The sequence below is a fragment of the Mya arenaria genome, chromosome 3, assembly GCF_026914265.1.
Source record: "Mya arenaria isolate MELC-2E11 chromosome 3, ASM2691426v1".
In the NCBI taxonomy this organism is placed as follows: Eukaryota; Metazoa; Mollusca; class Bivalvia; order Myida; family Myidae; genus Mya; species Mya arenaria.
Window position 1 is genome coordinate 43,979,205 of NC_069124.1, and position 15,347 is coordinate 43,994,551.

A 15,347-nucleotide genomic window follows, 5' to 3' on the forward strand; every position below is an offset into this window, starting at 1 on the left:
CATCAGCCTGCCATTTCAGCCATTCAGAATGCAGCACAGTATCACATGACCTGCTTCACCTCAAAAGTAGGAGGAGCTAAGCTGAAACATTCACTGCTGTGTGATGAGCTGATAATAAGTTAACGGCAATTGATATTCTACCCATTATTTACAATGTATTGTTGGTATTTCTCAATATATTGCTAATGTTTCGTATGTCTATGCGTTTAATAAGGTAAACTTATAAATTGTTTTTAAAAGGCATTAATAAGGACAATATTTGAATGATTATTAGTGTTTTAAAAAGTGTTACATGTGAATGCTTTCTCAAAGTGACAAACATTTTAATATGAAACGTCAAATGTAAACAGATTATATCACTGGATTTTCACATTTCATGGTAATGTTATTTTCTGTTTTATTGTCATTGTTTTCTAATTTTGATAGATACTTTTCACAATTTTACTTTTTAATTTACTATATGCAATATGTATATATACATGCTTTTAACACGATAAAGGGAGTCATAAGTGCTTGGATAATTCAACAATTTGTAAGAGCTAATATAAATGTTCATTTTAAATTATATTCAAAGTATTTTACATGTACAGCTTAATTATAATACAGCTGTTTTACCTAGCTAAATACAGCTGTTTTAACTAGCTAGATACTGGTATATCCATCATGCAAAAGTATGTAAAATGGATGCATTTTGTTCATTAAAGTTTAAACTTTTAGCTTTAATAATTTTGCGCATACTTGAACATCTTAAATTTGCAAATTTTTGCTATTACATTTGTAAGTTATTTTTAAAAATGTCCAATCATAGTTATAACTGTTTGTGGGTTTGGACCAGAGGCTATGGTTAAGACCAGCCTCAAAACCAAGTATAAACTCAGAAAAGCACTTTTATCAAATTACTAAAAAATCACCTCTGTTTCATTCTTTGTACCAAAAAAAAAGTGAACTGTTGCAAATTTCAATTTCAAAACTCAACTAGAAGGAAAGTTGCAATGAAGTGAAGATTTGCAGTTTTGTCACTTGAGTCTGAGTGAACTTAGACTTGAAAGTGTTCATAGTCACAGCTCCTGGGGCAATGATTATGAACAGTCTCAAATCCATGTCTAGACTCAGACTCAGAAAAACATTTTTATGAAGGAACAAAAATCATCTTTGTTCCTTTTTTTACAACAACAACAAAGCGTAATGAAAGTAAAAAAACTCAAATAGTACTATAATGTGCAAAAATCACAATCAATCCTTTTCTAGAAGGAAAGTTCAAATGAAATGAAGATTTGAAATTTTGAGTCTGGAGTCTGTTCAACTCAGACTTGAAACTGTTTGTAATCACAGCCCCTGGTCACTCATTTTTTTTTTTTTTTTTAACAATTCCAGTTGTAATTCTTGATAATATTTTAGGGATTTTATTGTTTTATGATAATCAGAATGGGATTCTGTGTAAGAAAATACATTTATTGACTATTAATACTTAACTTGGACAAAATGGCACACAACTTTGGTTGACCAAAATATTCTTTCTCTTGTCCTCCTTATAGCCATTGGGCTGTGCATATCAGCTGTCCATCAGCTGCACACTGCAACTCAGTCACTGTATGACTTGTCACTTACAATTTGTGTATGATGATAGTGATTTTTTTTCAAAATGGCATTAACATAATTTGTATACAAACATGTGGGCGTTAAGCACTCAGATTATATGAACTACTGAATACAATGAGTAATATTATTGTTTTATTGTTTTATATATTGCAAATCCTGGTGATGTTAAAACAAACTTAGCGTTATTAAGACATAAGTGAACTTTTTATGTTGTGGTCTCAAAAACATTGATGTCTTTATAAATCAAGTTGACAGTTTGATATAAATATAATAATGTTGTCAAAGTTAAAAGAGCTCACATCTCTGTGATATTACAGCGATTTAATGCCCTCAGAGTGATCACTATCTGCTGAAATTGTGCGTGTAACTTTAAAGTATGGCAATAATAATTTATGATGATATGTCTTAATGTAAATAATAAAAACATTTCATGTGTGTCAATCCTATTTAATTTTGAATGAAAAAATAACAGAAAATACTGTAAATAAATACTGCTAGTGCATTTTTAAGACACCTTGTCCTTGATTGTAAGCTTGTACCAGAGTGAAAGTGAAATGAATAAAGGGGAAAATGATCGACAAGGAAGCGAGGCTTTATTTGTAAGGACAACATAATATTTTTGAGAAATGCAATAGGAGGGAAGTTGAATGAGAATTACTCGTTGTAGAAAAAGAAAGCCATTGTTGACTTTGTTGATAAAGAAGTCTCTATCATGGACCATCGTCTTTGTTGCCAAATTCACACGACGACATTGTGTCATTGTTGATTTAAGGTGAAGCGACCTTATTATTCCAAAAACGTTACACACTTCTCTTCTTTGACTTAAGTATTTTCTTCTGTCAATATTTGGTTATGATGAATAAGAGAAGAAATATTATTTCTAATGCATTATCAATGACAGATATTGCATTTTTGTATGAAAAAATGAAACGTTGAAAAGAACTTTTTCGAAAGGTTAAGGGAATGAAATTATGACCAGTAAATTGCTTGAAAGAAATATTATTGACAAGAAAAGAATGATTCATAAAGGAAGGATATTGACTATTGAGCTAATGGATAAAGCTATTTTTTTGGAATTTATTAACTAATAATGAGTCTCGAAAAATATTGCTCTTCATTAGCAAATGGAATTGTCCTGCTAATTTTGAGCTGTGGAAATAATGCCATGTACCATGGGTCTCTTAAAGATATAATAATGGTCCATTTCTGTAAACATGGGATAATTGATCAGATATTTTCCAAATAATGAAACATTTTGAAGTACATAACCTTTCCTGTGACCTATAAACATAGAATTCTTCTTTGAAGTTTTTGCGATAATAATCAAAACATAATTTTTTATATAATCCATATTTACTGTCCTAATGGTGAATAATTAATGATAGCTTCCCATTTTGAATGATGACATTTAATAATCAAATGGTTTAACAACTGTGTCATGCTTGTCAGAATGTATGTGCACAAACCTACTTTGTGTCTGCTTTGAAATTAGGCTTCTGTATTTTCTGACCAAATCATAGGCAAATTTATGGAAACTATTTTGAAGTTCTTGGTCGCATTTCAATTGAGCTGATCATAAGGCTTAAAATCATATAATATATTATATTTCCACGAGTAACCCCATTTTTGCATCAACTCTGTTTCCATAAAATATCATAAGAACATTTATTGCAAAGATTATGCCCTGTTACATTAGGGGTGTCCCTGAACACTCTTAACACAGCGTTGGGTTAATAACTAAGATATTTTATTGAAAAAAGGCCGCCCTGGTCTTTCACAAGGTACTGGCCAATAGCATATTAGTTTTGAATTTGTGTTTTAACGAGTCATATACAAAACGACTCTGAAAAGTCATGATCTATAATAATGCAACTTTAATTTTTTCTTTAATGCAGAAAGATTCTCATGCAATAGGGAAATGAGTGTAACATTCACCTTCGTCATCCAACGGACAATTAGATTTGGGCGGTAATGACATCATTTTCTCCCAAATCCATTTAGCCCATGTCATTTCTCGGATTATGCATGTTTCAATCTGATTAAACAGTCCTAGTACATCAGACTTAAACTCATCATTGAAAAGTGATCTAACTAATTTTCCGAGACCGTGTAAAATCTTCTTAAGTGACGCATAATTTTACGAAAGATAGACCTTTCTCGTCTCCGAAAGTTAATGTCTTAACGTTAACAAGCCTACAGCAAGATGAGCTGTTAAGTGAATACATTCTGTGATCTTGCAATTTAATTATCTCTCTAATTTGCATAAATTTGCATAAAAAAGGCATCCCTAAATGACTGACCACTTTCCCTAATGAGCTGCTTATTTAATTAGGCTATGACAGTGGTGTAATGTAAATTGCTATTGTTGATGCGTAATAAGATAGCTTTGATTTCCGAATATTTTTGGAGCATCCCGATACTTGTCCTTTACAGTGACTTGCATCCAGCCTCTTTTTTGTTTGAAGTTTTAAGACAATGGGCATTTTTTATTGTACTAAATTGAATTTGGAAAGTTCTGCCATTTATTTCATTACACACAAAATGTTAATTTAGGATTGCTTCATCAGAATATTTTTGGAGCATCCTGATACTAGTCCTTTACAGTCACTGAATTGCATCCAGCCTCTTTTATGTTTGAAGTTTAAAGACAACGGGCATTTGTTATTGTACTTAATAATTGAATCTGAAAAGTTCTGCTCATAATTGTATTACAAACAGAATGTCAATTTAGGATTGCTACATTATGAATGATTTTTTTTTGGTCATTTTTTTTAGTTTGTTTTTTCGAAGAATCTTTATGACGGTTGTTCTGCTAGCTAAATCATTAAGGTCAATGTTTTTTCCCAGCTAGGCATGTCTATCCCTGGGGTTGTGGGTTCGAGTCCTACTTTGGTCATTTCTATATATATTCAAAAAAACACCACATAACTTGATTTTTTTTTCAAGATATTGATGAAATTTGGTACACATGTTTACTATGACAATGTTAATCACAGTCTACTGTTTCAAATGCAACCTTATTGTGAAGTTTCTAGTTTCTGAAGAAATATTTTGACGAAGTCATTTGTACACAAATTGTGCATTGATCTTATTAGATAATAATATGTTTCAAGTCCATTACTTGAATTAAACTACTCAAAATTGTATTTGATCTTATAAGATAAATCTTTTACAAATCCCTAAGTCAATGTTGCACGCTTTTTGTTCTTAAAAATGGTCCCGTTTTAAGGGATCAGTGGTTATCAAACTGATAAAATTCTCCCAACAATCGAGCCTTCCCGTAATCTTGATTCTTGTCCATCTATGAGTGTTTTTGATTTGATCTGACAGATAAGCTATGATTTTGATTAAAACAAGGAGTTGCTGTTAAACATTGCGCCTTATATGCAAACATGCAGCACCTGGTATAAGGAATAATTGTGTTAATTTATTGATCAGCGTTTAATTTATTTGTTTTTCTCCCAGCTGAGTTTCCTGTATAGATGGTATTATGATATTTGATGGTTGTCTTAATAAAAAGCATGTGACTCATTTCTGTGATGTGTTATGGAGCCATATTCATTAAGCATCTCAGTAACAGTTTTCATCTTTGCCTTTTTTCTAATTGAATTTTAAGAAAACGAACATTATGTTTGTACACCAAAAACATGAAAATAAGCAAAAAAATGGTCTAAACAATATATGTATGCATATGAATAAATCTGATGAAAAGTGGCTGGTATTTAAAATAATTGTTGTAAAATATAACGAAATTCTCACCTTTTCCCGGTGATATTGACAACATTGGCAAATTAAACTTTCTTTTCCCTGTGATATTGACAACATTGGGGCATTGAACTTTCTTTTCCCTGTGATATTGACAACATTGGGGCATTAAACCTTCCTTTTCCCTGTGATATTGACAACATTGGGGCATTGAATTTTCTTTTCCCTTTGATATTGACAACATTGGGGCATTGAACTATTTTTTCCCTGTGATATTGACAACATTGGGGCATATACTGAGTTTCTTTTACCTGTGATATTGACAACATTGGGGCATTGAACTTTCTTTTCCCTTTGATATTGACAACATTGTGGCATTGGACTTTCTTTTCCCTGTGATATTGACAACATTGGGGCATTGAACTTTCTTTTCCCTGTGATATTGACAACATTGGAGCATTGAACTTTCTTTTCCCTGTGATATTGACAACATTGGGGCATTGAACTTTCTTTTCCCTGTGATATTGACAACATTGTGGCATTGGACTTTCTTTTCCCTTTGATATTGACAACATTGGGGCATTGAACTTTCTTTTCCCTGTGATATTGACAACATTGGAGCATTGAACTTACTTTTCCCTGTGATATTGACAACATTTGGGCAAGTAGCACTTTCTTTTCCCTGTGACAATGACAACATTTGGGCAAGTAGCACTTTCCTTTCCCTGTGATATTGACAACATTTTGGCATTGAACTTTCTTTTCCCTGTGACATTGACAACATTTGGGCAAGTAGCACTTTCCTTTCTCTGTGATATTGACAACATTTGGGCATTGAACTTTCTTTTCTCTGTGACATTGACAACATTTGGGCAAGACGCACTTTCTTTTCCCTGTGATATTGACAACATTTGGGCATAGCACTTTCTTTTCCCTGTAACATTGACAACATTTGGGCAAGTAGCACTTTCCTTTCCCTGTAATATTGACAACATTTGGGCAAGTAGCAACTTTCCCTTTCCTGTGATATTGACAACATTTGGGCAAGTAGCACTTTCTTTTCCCTGTGACATTGACAACATTTGGGCAAGTAGCACTTTCCTTTCCCTGTGATATTGACAACATTTGGGCATTGAACTTTCTTTTCCCTGTGACATTGACAACATTTGGGCAAGTAACACTTTCTTTTCCCTGTAATATTGACAACATTGGGGCATTGCACTTTCTTTTCCCTGTGATATTGACAATATTGGGGCATTGCACTTTCTTTTCCTTGTAGTATTGACAGCATTGCGGCATTGAACATTTTTTGCCCTGTGTGATATTGACAACATTGGTTATGGAACTTTCTTTTCCCTGTGATATTGACAACATTGTGGCATTGAACTTTCTTTTCCCTGTGATATTGACAACATTGGGGCATTGAACTTTCTTTTCCCTGTGATATTGACAGCATTGGGCATATACTGAGTTTCTTTTACCTGTGATATTGACAACATTGGGGCATTGAACTTTCCTTCCCCTTTGATATTGACAACATTGTGGCATTGAACTTTCTTTTCCCTGTGATATTGACAACATTGGAGCATTGAACTTTCTTTTCCCTGTGATATTGACAACATTTGGGCAAGTAGCACTTTCTTTCCCCTGTGATATTGACAACATTGGAGCATTGAACTTTCTTTTCCCTGTGATATTAACATTGAGGCATGGAACTTTCTTTTCCAACATTGGGGCATATAAATTTCTTTTCCCCGTGAAATTGACAACATTGGTGCATAAAACTATCTTTTCCCTGTGATATTGACAACATTTGGGAATAGAACTTTCTTTTCCCTGTGAAATAGACAACATTGGGGCATAAAACTATCTTTTCCCTGTGATATTGACATTGGGGCATGGAACTTTCTTTTCCCTGTGATATTGACAACATTGGGGCATAAAACTATCTTTTCCCTGTGGTATTGACAACATTGGGGCATAGAAATTTCTTTTTCCTGTGAAATTGACAACAATGGTACATAAAACTATCTTTTCCCTGTGATATTCACAACATTGGGACATAGAACTTTCTTTGTGGTATGACAGCTCAACTGTAACACATATTTGGCAAATGTATGCAAATGTCATCTCATGGTTGCAGAAAATTGTAAACAACACAGAACTCTTTTATCTTGACATTCAGTGTATCCTTGACAATTTTAAAATATAATAATTTATAAGAGGATTTTGCTTGAAAAATAAGATGACCACTCACTCACTTGTATTCAATTTTAGACATTGAGAATCTGAAAAGTTGACACATCATTATCCATTTAGCATTGAATATTACGTACGTTGTGGTTAATGAAAATAAGAAGTAATGTTCTGCAATTCTTTTGCCAAAAATGCGGCTCCTCATGGAAGTCCGGCCAACACTTGATAGAACTAATCTTCTAGAGTTATTGCTGGTCTAAAATTTCTTTCTTAATATTCATTGTTTATAATTTCTTATATCAATCACTATCATAGTTCTGATCTTAATTAAGCAGTAGTTTAATTAACAAGCCATGTCATTCTTTGTAATGAAGTAGACAGATTTTTAGCAGATATAGATATGCTTAGCACGGGGTGCAATGGAATTTGAATTCAGTGGACCTTTTCTTAATATGACAACCAAGCCAGAGCCAATGTCTAAAACAGTTGACTGATAAAGATCTAATTTACAATGTAATTAAACATTTTGAATCACGTGCTTTGGCAGTTATTAAGAGTTTTGGAGAAGTTTGGAGTGGTAGTTTTGACAGTGCCAAAGTGCTTTATCACTCTGTAAATGGACTTTTATTGGCAGCTGTAAAATGGAAGAACTTGATGTGAGTTTTTTTTATTCATTGATGGTATTATAAAAAGTATCATTTTCTTAACAGTTTTGGATATGGAAATTTGGAGGATTAATACAAAATGCAGTATATGTATTATTCAGGGTATATATAGTTTCTATATAATATGTTTATTAATCGTTCCTAAATGTAACTTGAAATCATGGATTTATGTTTATGTTTTTATGTTTCTTAAGGCGTTTTATTAGTCTATAAAGTCAATTTATTTTATGGGAATAGGAAATAATGGTTAAAATCATAGCGTTTAATGGGTGAATGCTATTATGATGTTGATTTGTTAAAATCCTAGGGCTGTAAGCACAAACCACAAGTTTTCTTTATGAAAATCAGCACAAACAGATACTTAGGAAAGATTGTATAGGTATGATTTGACAAAATAAATACAGTAAGTTTTTTGTTATTTGTATACAAAAAAAGTAAATAGAAAGTCGAAGTAAAACTTTGATATGACTAAATTCACTTATCTATCTCGCCTTACTGGATGTATGGCTACATTTCTTGTTCTTCACCTTTCTATATATTATATATTGTGCTACCACCATTATTTTCTTCGTTTTAAGTTTTTCCTTTTATTAGCTTGCCCGATTCAAAATTAAAAACCTTGCAACCTGGAGACTGCTTTGTACCTTTCTATTGCCATTGATGTGTTACCATCACTTTGGTGTCATTTGCAGTGTCAATGTTAGGTGCACAAATTTGGCATTGTCTAAAAAATCATTGACCTAAAGTTTTAGTGGTCTACATACTATTGTGTAAACTACCTATTAACACTGTTAATATCTACTGATTCTCCTGATTACAATCAGTAACGGCTGACTGCTGATTTACTAACATTAATGTATTGGCAAGTTTGAATTATACTGCCTTTTCATTAGACAAAATATTATGTTGACCACTAAAATATTTTTGCAGTTCTTCTTACTTCCTTCATAAGATTTTGTTTCTGGTATTTAAACAAAACCTCAACAAAAATGAATCATTTAAGAAACACTGTCATAGTATGAATCAGCTTAAAAGCAAATTTAAGAACTCTGTATCTTAAAGATCGTTATTACGTTGGACTCATTATCGGTGTGACACCTCGCACTCTGACCCAACCTCTTTTCACCATCCGTGTATCGCGATTTTTATGGTCGCGTAACAGCATTGAGTTAAAATTGTTAAAACGTTTCTCATCTTTAGTGTTCTAAAGACCAAATGTAAAGATTAGCCCATGTGTTATACATCCTAATGAACTTAAAATGCGGTTAAAATTCAAAATGTATTAGTAAATGGTAGATTAACATCGAAATGACTTTTTTCCAATTTGTTTTTAAAACTTTACGAAATTTGTCGCCTAGGAGTCTTACTCATTTATGAAAAATCATAATACAAAAAATAGAATCGGCGAACCATGAAAATACGGCAATGTTTTACGAAACTGTTCGGTAATTTGAGTAAGCTTTCAGGTATTGACAATGCTTAATGAAGGGTTAGACTAGGGGAAAACATCAGTCATTAATTTGGAATCCTACATTGTATTTAAAAGGTTGTTTAACTATCTGTGTCGTGATGGTCAAACAGTATTTTTCGTGAAAAGTTAACCTGAAAATTGTACTTTAAGGTAAATTAGATGAAGGTCACACTACATGCAACATTAGCTTGTTTTGTTTTTGAAAGGAAACTCAACTTTGGGGAAAAACTTTATGATCAAGGTTATGTAACTTTAAGCTTTACTTGAAAAATTCTTTTCAAACAGCGCATTACAGGAAAGGTCTTCTTAGATTTGCTTCTTGCAAAGGGCACTTTTGGGTAGCTACATGTATGTATATATAGCCATTTCATTGAAATTTTTTATCTAAAAAGATCAGTTATAAATACGTTGACTTCTTGAAACTGTTTTTCTTTTACTACACTGTGCTATTAGTTAACTAAATCTTATCATCTTTTAAAAAGCAGGCCATTGCCTTGATAAGTTATATTTATAGTGCTCCTATTTGGTCGTACCAAATAGACTGCTATATTCTGTGGTACTGTGGAATATATAGCGCTCTCTTTTCAAAGCTTTCGCTTCTCAAGGCTCTCTCTTCTCAAGGCTCTCTCTTCTCAAGGCTCTCTCTTCTGCACTCCTTCCAAAAAAGTTTTTTTCTGTAGGCCTACTGAATAGCTCTTTCTTTTGTGGTCATACCCAATATCTCTGAGACTCGCCTGTGGCCATACCAAATATCTCTGAGACTCGCCTGTGGCCATACCAAATATCTCTGAGACTCGCCTGTGGCCATACCAAATATCTCTGAGACTCGCCTGTGACCATACCAAATATCTCTGAGACTCGCCTGTGGCCATACCAAATATCTCTGAGACTCGCCTGTGGCCATACCAAATATCTCTGAGACTCGCCTGTGGCCATACCCAATGTCTCTGAGACTCGCCTGTGGCCATACCAAACTTCTCTCTATCTTCTGGGGTTCTATATAGTGCTATCTCTGAGGTCCTATGAAATAGTGCTCTTTTTTGTGGTCCTATGAAATAGTAATCTAAGAATCGCCTGTTGTCTTATGAAATATAGAGCTCTCTTTTGGAAGCTTTTATAGAGCTCTCCTTATGAAATAGCAGTCTCAAATTTGTGGTCATGCCGAATAGCGCTATCTTTTGTGGTCCTACCAGTAGGATACATTATGCAGATGTTTATCTTGTATCAGTTTTATTTTATTTAATTATAATTAAGTAAAAGTGTTACGGCATTAAATTGTGTGTTTTTTTATAATGAACTGAGAATGAAAATAAGATCTATTGAGCCTAAAATTAATTATTTTCTTGGAGACAGTTGTACACTTAAAAGGGACATCTGATATCTAAGTTTGGTTTTTGGTTGTATTGTGGTTTACCGATCCGCCACCTTTCTCCTTGGTCAACTATTGTCTTAATACAAACTTCTGATAAAATCTCTAATGACAACACTACAATAATGTTTAAAAGCAATTTTAGGACATTTCATGCGCTATTAGACTAATGACTGAAAGCGTTTTGGTCTAAACTGAAGTTTGCATGGTTAGGATAATGCCATCATAATTGTTAAGTAAAAATATGAAATACCTTTAAGAAGTTTATGAATTGAAGCACAATTGTATATATTGTATAAAAGAGTCTTGAATTGCTTTAGAAATTTTTAAGAGAACATTTTGATATAAGATCTTGGTTGATGCAAAAAATGTACTGAATTTTAATAAAAAAATATTGGCGGTATAAAAATTATTGAAATGAAAATCATATTAGGGCAATTAACCTTAAATACATTGCAATATGACGGACATATAATCTGATTAGTTGAAATATTTTAAAGTATTAAATGACATATATAATTAGTAAATTACAAAAATGTGACATCGGAGATTTAAGGGGTCTAATGTTCATGTCGGCTTAACCCAATGAGTTTTATACCGGCACAAATATTTCATTTAATCCATTAATGATGACATCGTTCTTAATTGACAGATGAAGTAATTGCAACTTTGACAGATGCAAAAAGGGTAGACAGAAAACTTTGGTTTCAGTTTCTATTTTATGGCAGAAAAAGTTGTCATGTCGGAAATGAATGATTTATTTACAGCTTTTAGCGTCATACAAAAATAATCTGCTATCTTTCATATTTCACATTAAATCTATTATTCAGTTGAAATGCACTGAAATATTTTAGTGGGGTATTTTTTTCATTTTAAGAATTGCAATGCATTGTCCAAAATGTTCCTTATTTTCCATTCAATTAATGGTTAGTTCAGTTTCGAGGACGCTCAGGACTTCCATTAATTTAATAGTGGAAGTATGATTGGTTACATTCTTGGCATCACTTTTTGAAATTTTTCTCCTAAGTTTTTCGGAAACTAAGAATTACTTCATTATTGTACAACAATTCTTACAAATATGAAATAATTTTCACCTAAAGCATGCCTTAGCTCACAAAAGTGTATTCAAACAATAAATTTTATTCAAAACATATTGAAAATGTATGTGGCCTTTAATGTAACATTGACACCAGGTTTTGGGGAAGTTTTATCCGAAGTGATGGATTTTACTGTACTTGCATGTACAGCTACTCAATTTGGGAAGTTTTAGGTAGTGATCAATATGTTGTTAGTACAAAAAAAGTCTCATATTTTTGGCATCATAGCTTGGAGTTATTTGATTTTTTTATTGAGACGCTCCAGATAATTTCTACCTTTCCTTGTGTTGCAGTATACTATATAAGAATTAATCTTCTCGATCCTCCCCCTAATTAATTCAAACCCATCTTTCACACCAACCTAGTAATAATATCTGCTGATAAATTAACAGCATATGAGATGAGCTGATAAGCCTTCAATGGCTGTGCCATCTTAGCCCTTGTAAACCATGGGGCTACACCAATCAAACTCTCACTTTTACTGATACCATTTTTATTGGGTACTCAAAATGCTACCTTGTTTCAATCAGTGTTGTTGCTATCACTGTTGTTTTGCCATGAACAACAATAAAAGCGCACTAAAACGGGGATATTTTGTTGCTCTACGGCAGTTGGTGCCATTTTCGCCCCGGTCAGACTGTGGCCATTGTGGTTATGGCAAAATTAGGCCAGATGTGTTTTTCCCAATAATCTCATCCCTTCTCTAATTGCTGTCTCAGAAACCTTATGTCATAAATGCTTGTCCATTGAACAAAATTTTTGTCTTTGTGAGAAATGATTGATAATCAGGGAAATGAATCTCAAATTTAAGCATTTCTGATTTTTTGTATTTCAAATAAATTTTATACCCACCTATACCACAATTTTTTTTAAACAATTTAGGATGAGAATCTAAAGAAAAAATTTATCTAGCCTTTTAAGTTGCCTGAATATTCAGTGCTGCTAATTTGGAGAAGAACCCATGCATTCAGTGCCAATAGAGAGGGGGTCAGTAATTAGAGAAATTATCATTATCATTGACCAGTGGTTGGCCTTTTCTTCTTAATGGGAAGGCAATAAAATTTAATTTGCAGAAAATAAAGAAACCTGTCCATCATAATTGTTCAGAATCCAGGGGACTCATTTTTAGCAAGAAATTTCCTTTTGCATTTGGCTCCAAATGTCTTGTGATTCTGTCTCAGCTTTTAAAGAAATTTTCTTTTTATAAAATGGATTTTCTACAGGTGAGTTTTGGAACTATAATAACTTTCCTTATTGTATGATACATATATGTTTGCAGCCATATCTTCAGTGTTTTAGCTTTTTCTATTTTTTCGAATAAAAAAAGATTAAATATTGTCATAGCTTTGGTGTCATTTGTGTCCGCATTGCCATGCATGGCGAAGGCGTTGTCTTACATCATCATCGTGCTCAACGCAATAACTTTTAAAGCAGCGCAAGATTTTCAAATGAAACTAGTGTTACATATCGTTATAAGTGAAAATATGCACATGTATAACAAGGCCCATAACTCTGGCTTGAACAATTGTCAAGTCATGTCACCGTCTCCGTGGCCTAGTGGTTAAGGTTCCGCCTACGAACCCTGGCCACGTCATACCAAAAGGCATTAAGAGTTGGTACAAGTAGCTCCCTTCAGACTGGCACTCGGCATTGAAAGGGTAGTGCTTGGAAAAGTGGTGTACTCAGTACTGGTTCAATTAACCCAGGAAAGTTGTACCCCGTGTATCAGTGCTTTACATCGAGCACGTAAAAGAACAAAGGGGTTTCAGTGAAAAAGGGTAGGGTATCACACCTGGACTTCCTTGTATCCCACCACTGTCTCTTCAGCGTGTTGTCTCTACTGCGTGTTGTCCCTTCAGCAAAAAAAACAAAGGACCCCGTTGGAAATAAGTGCTTGCACTTTAACAGGTTATCCTCTAAAGAAATGCATACATACAAACACACGCACATGCCCACACGCACACGCACACACACACATATACCATACATACCATACATACATACCCCTTTTTCAGTCAAGTTTCGGCGTTTGCTTCAGGGCACTTTTGTGAGGTGTCGAGCTTCAGCAATAATGTTTCAAGATACCCATAAAAAAGCTTCTTCAGGTATCCAGTAACCAATTAAAACTTAAGGATGATTAGTTTAAGTCTATTTTAATTATTTGAAATTTTGTTTGATTTATATCAGGTCACATTGGGCCTCCAGATAAGTGGCCATTGATGGGTGAAAAAATGAATTTTTTCATTTTTGGGTGTAAAAGGTTCTTTTTTTGAAAAAAGAGAAAAGAAAACGAAACACTTGACCATGGTTTAAGTGTTCATGCTTTCAGAGAAATGAACTATTTTCGGACTTGAAATCATCAGATACTAATATCAACGACATTAAAAGGCAGAAACGTTTTATTATTGTATTAAATGAAACATTTGATATGGTTTAAAGTGAAAAACCACAATGTTTGTTTTGTTAAATATCATTTTGATGAAGAGTAGGCTTTTTTATAATGATTTTTGGTGGGCATACATTACTATCCATAATTTGAAAATAGAAGTCCCAATTAAATTGATCAATATTCAAGCACCATGCACCTATTTCAAAGAAAACTGAAATCAATATCAATTGCCAATGATCAAATATTTTCCATTTCCGAAACAAAAATAAACTTGAATCATTTATATTTTATCTTGTACAAAGATAGAAAAGTCAATTACATGCATTGGAAAAACAATTATTTTGAAATAAAACCTATTTTTATGGAACTATAAATTTGGACATCTGTAACTATAGTATTTTGATAAAAGCAGGAATCTTCTCAAATTTCAAGAAAATTAGAGTACCCCTGTCAAACTATTGTGTTTTTGCATCAACTTCTGCATTTTCTCCAGTCCCCATTGTTGTTGAATGTGATTAAGATAACATTTGGTGCCATTGCAGAAGCCGATGATAAAATTTGCTATTGACACTTTGGACATATTATATTGCATTTCTAGGCTAGAGTACTGTGCATTATTCAAATTTTCTTAGAAAAATACGCATTTCATGAGGATTTATTGTGCATAAAAATGGTGTGTTTTCTCTCTCGTGGGTTAGTCATTTGTCATTTATTGTACATAATTTTGCTTCATACGTTTTGGATTATCATTAGATGATGTAGTCAATTTTTGTGAGATTTTGCACATTGTGTTTTGGACATTATATCTCCCCATCGTTTCATGAAAATGAACCCCACACTAAAAACTATCAATAAT

At 33.1% G+C, this 15,347-nt stretch overlaps 1 protein-coding gene across 3 annotated transcripts in view; it reads left to right on the top strand.

Annotated features, from left to right (window-relative positions):
- The first annotated feature begins 220 nt into the window (after positions 1–220).
- Positions 221–15,347, top strand: part of LOC128227529 (protocadherin-11 X-linked-like) — a 49,962-nt gene continuing 34,835 nt past the window's right edge. The window contains exon 1 of one of the 3 annotated variants that reach the window (XM_052938160.1): positions 221–379. The gene's annotated coding sequence lies outside the window, so the exon portion shown is untranslated. Of the gene's footprint in view, positions 380–8,067; positions 8,157–8,220; positions 8,268–15,347 lie in introns of those variants that run through there. The other 2 variants (XM_052938159.1, XM_052938161.1) reach the window with 2 other exon arrangements.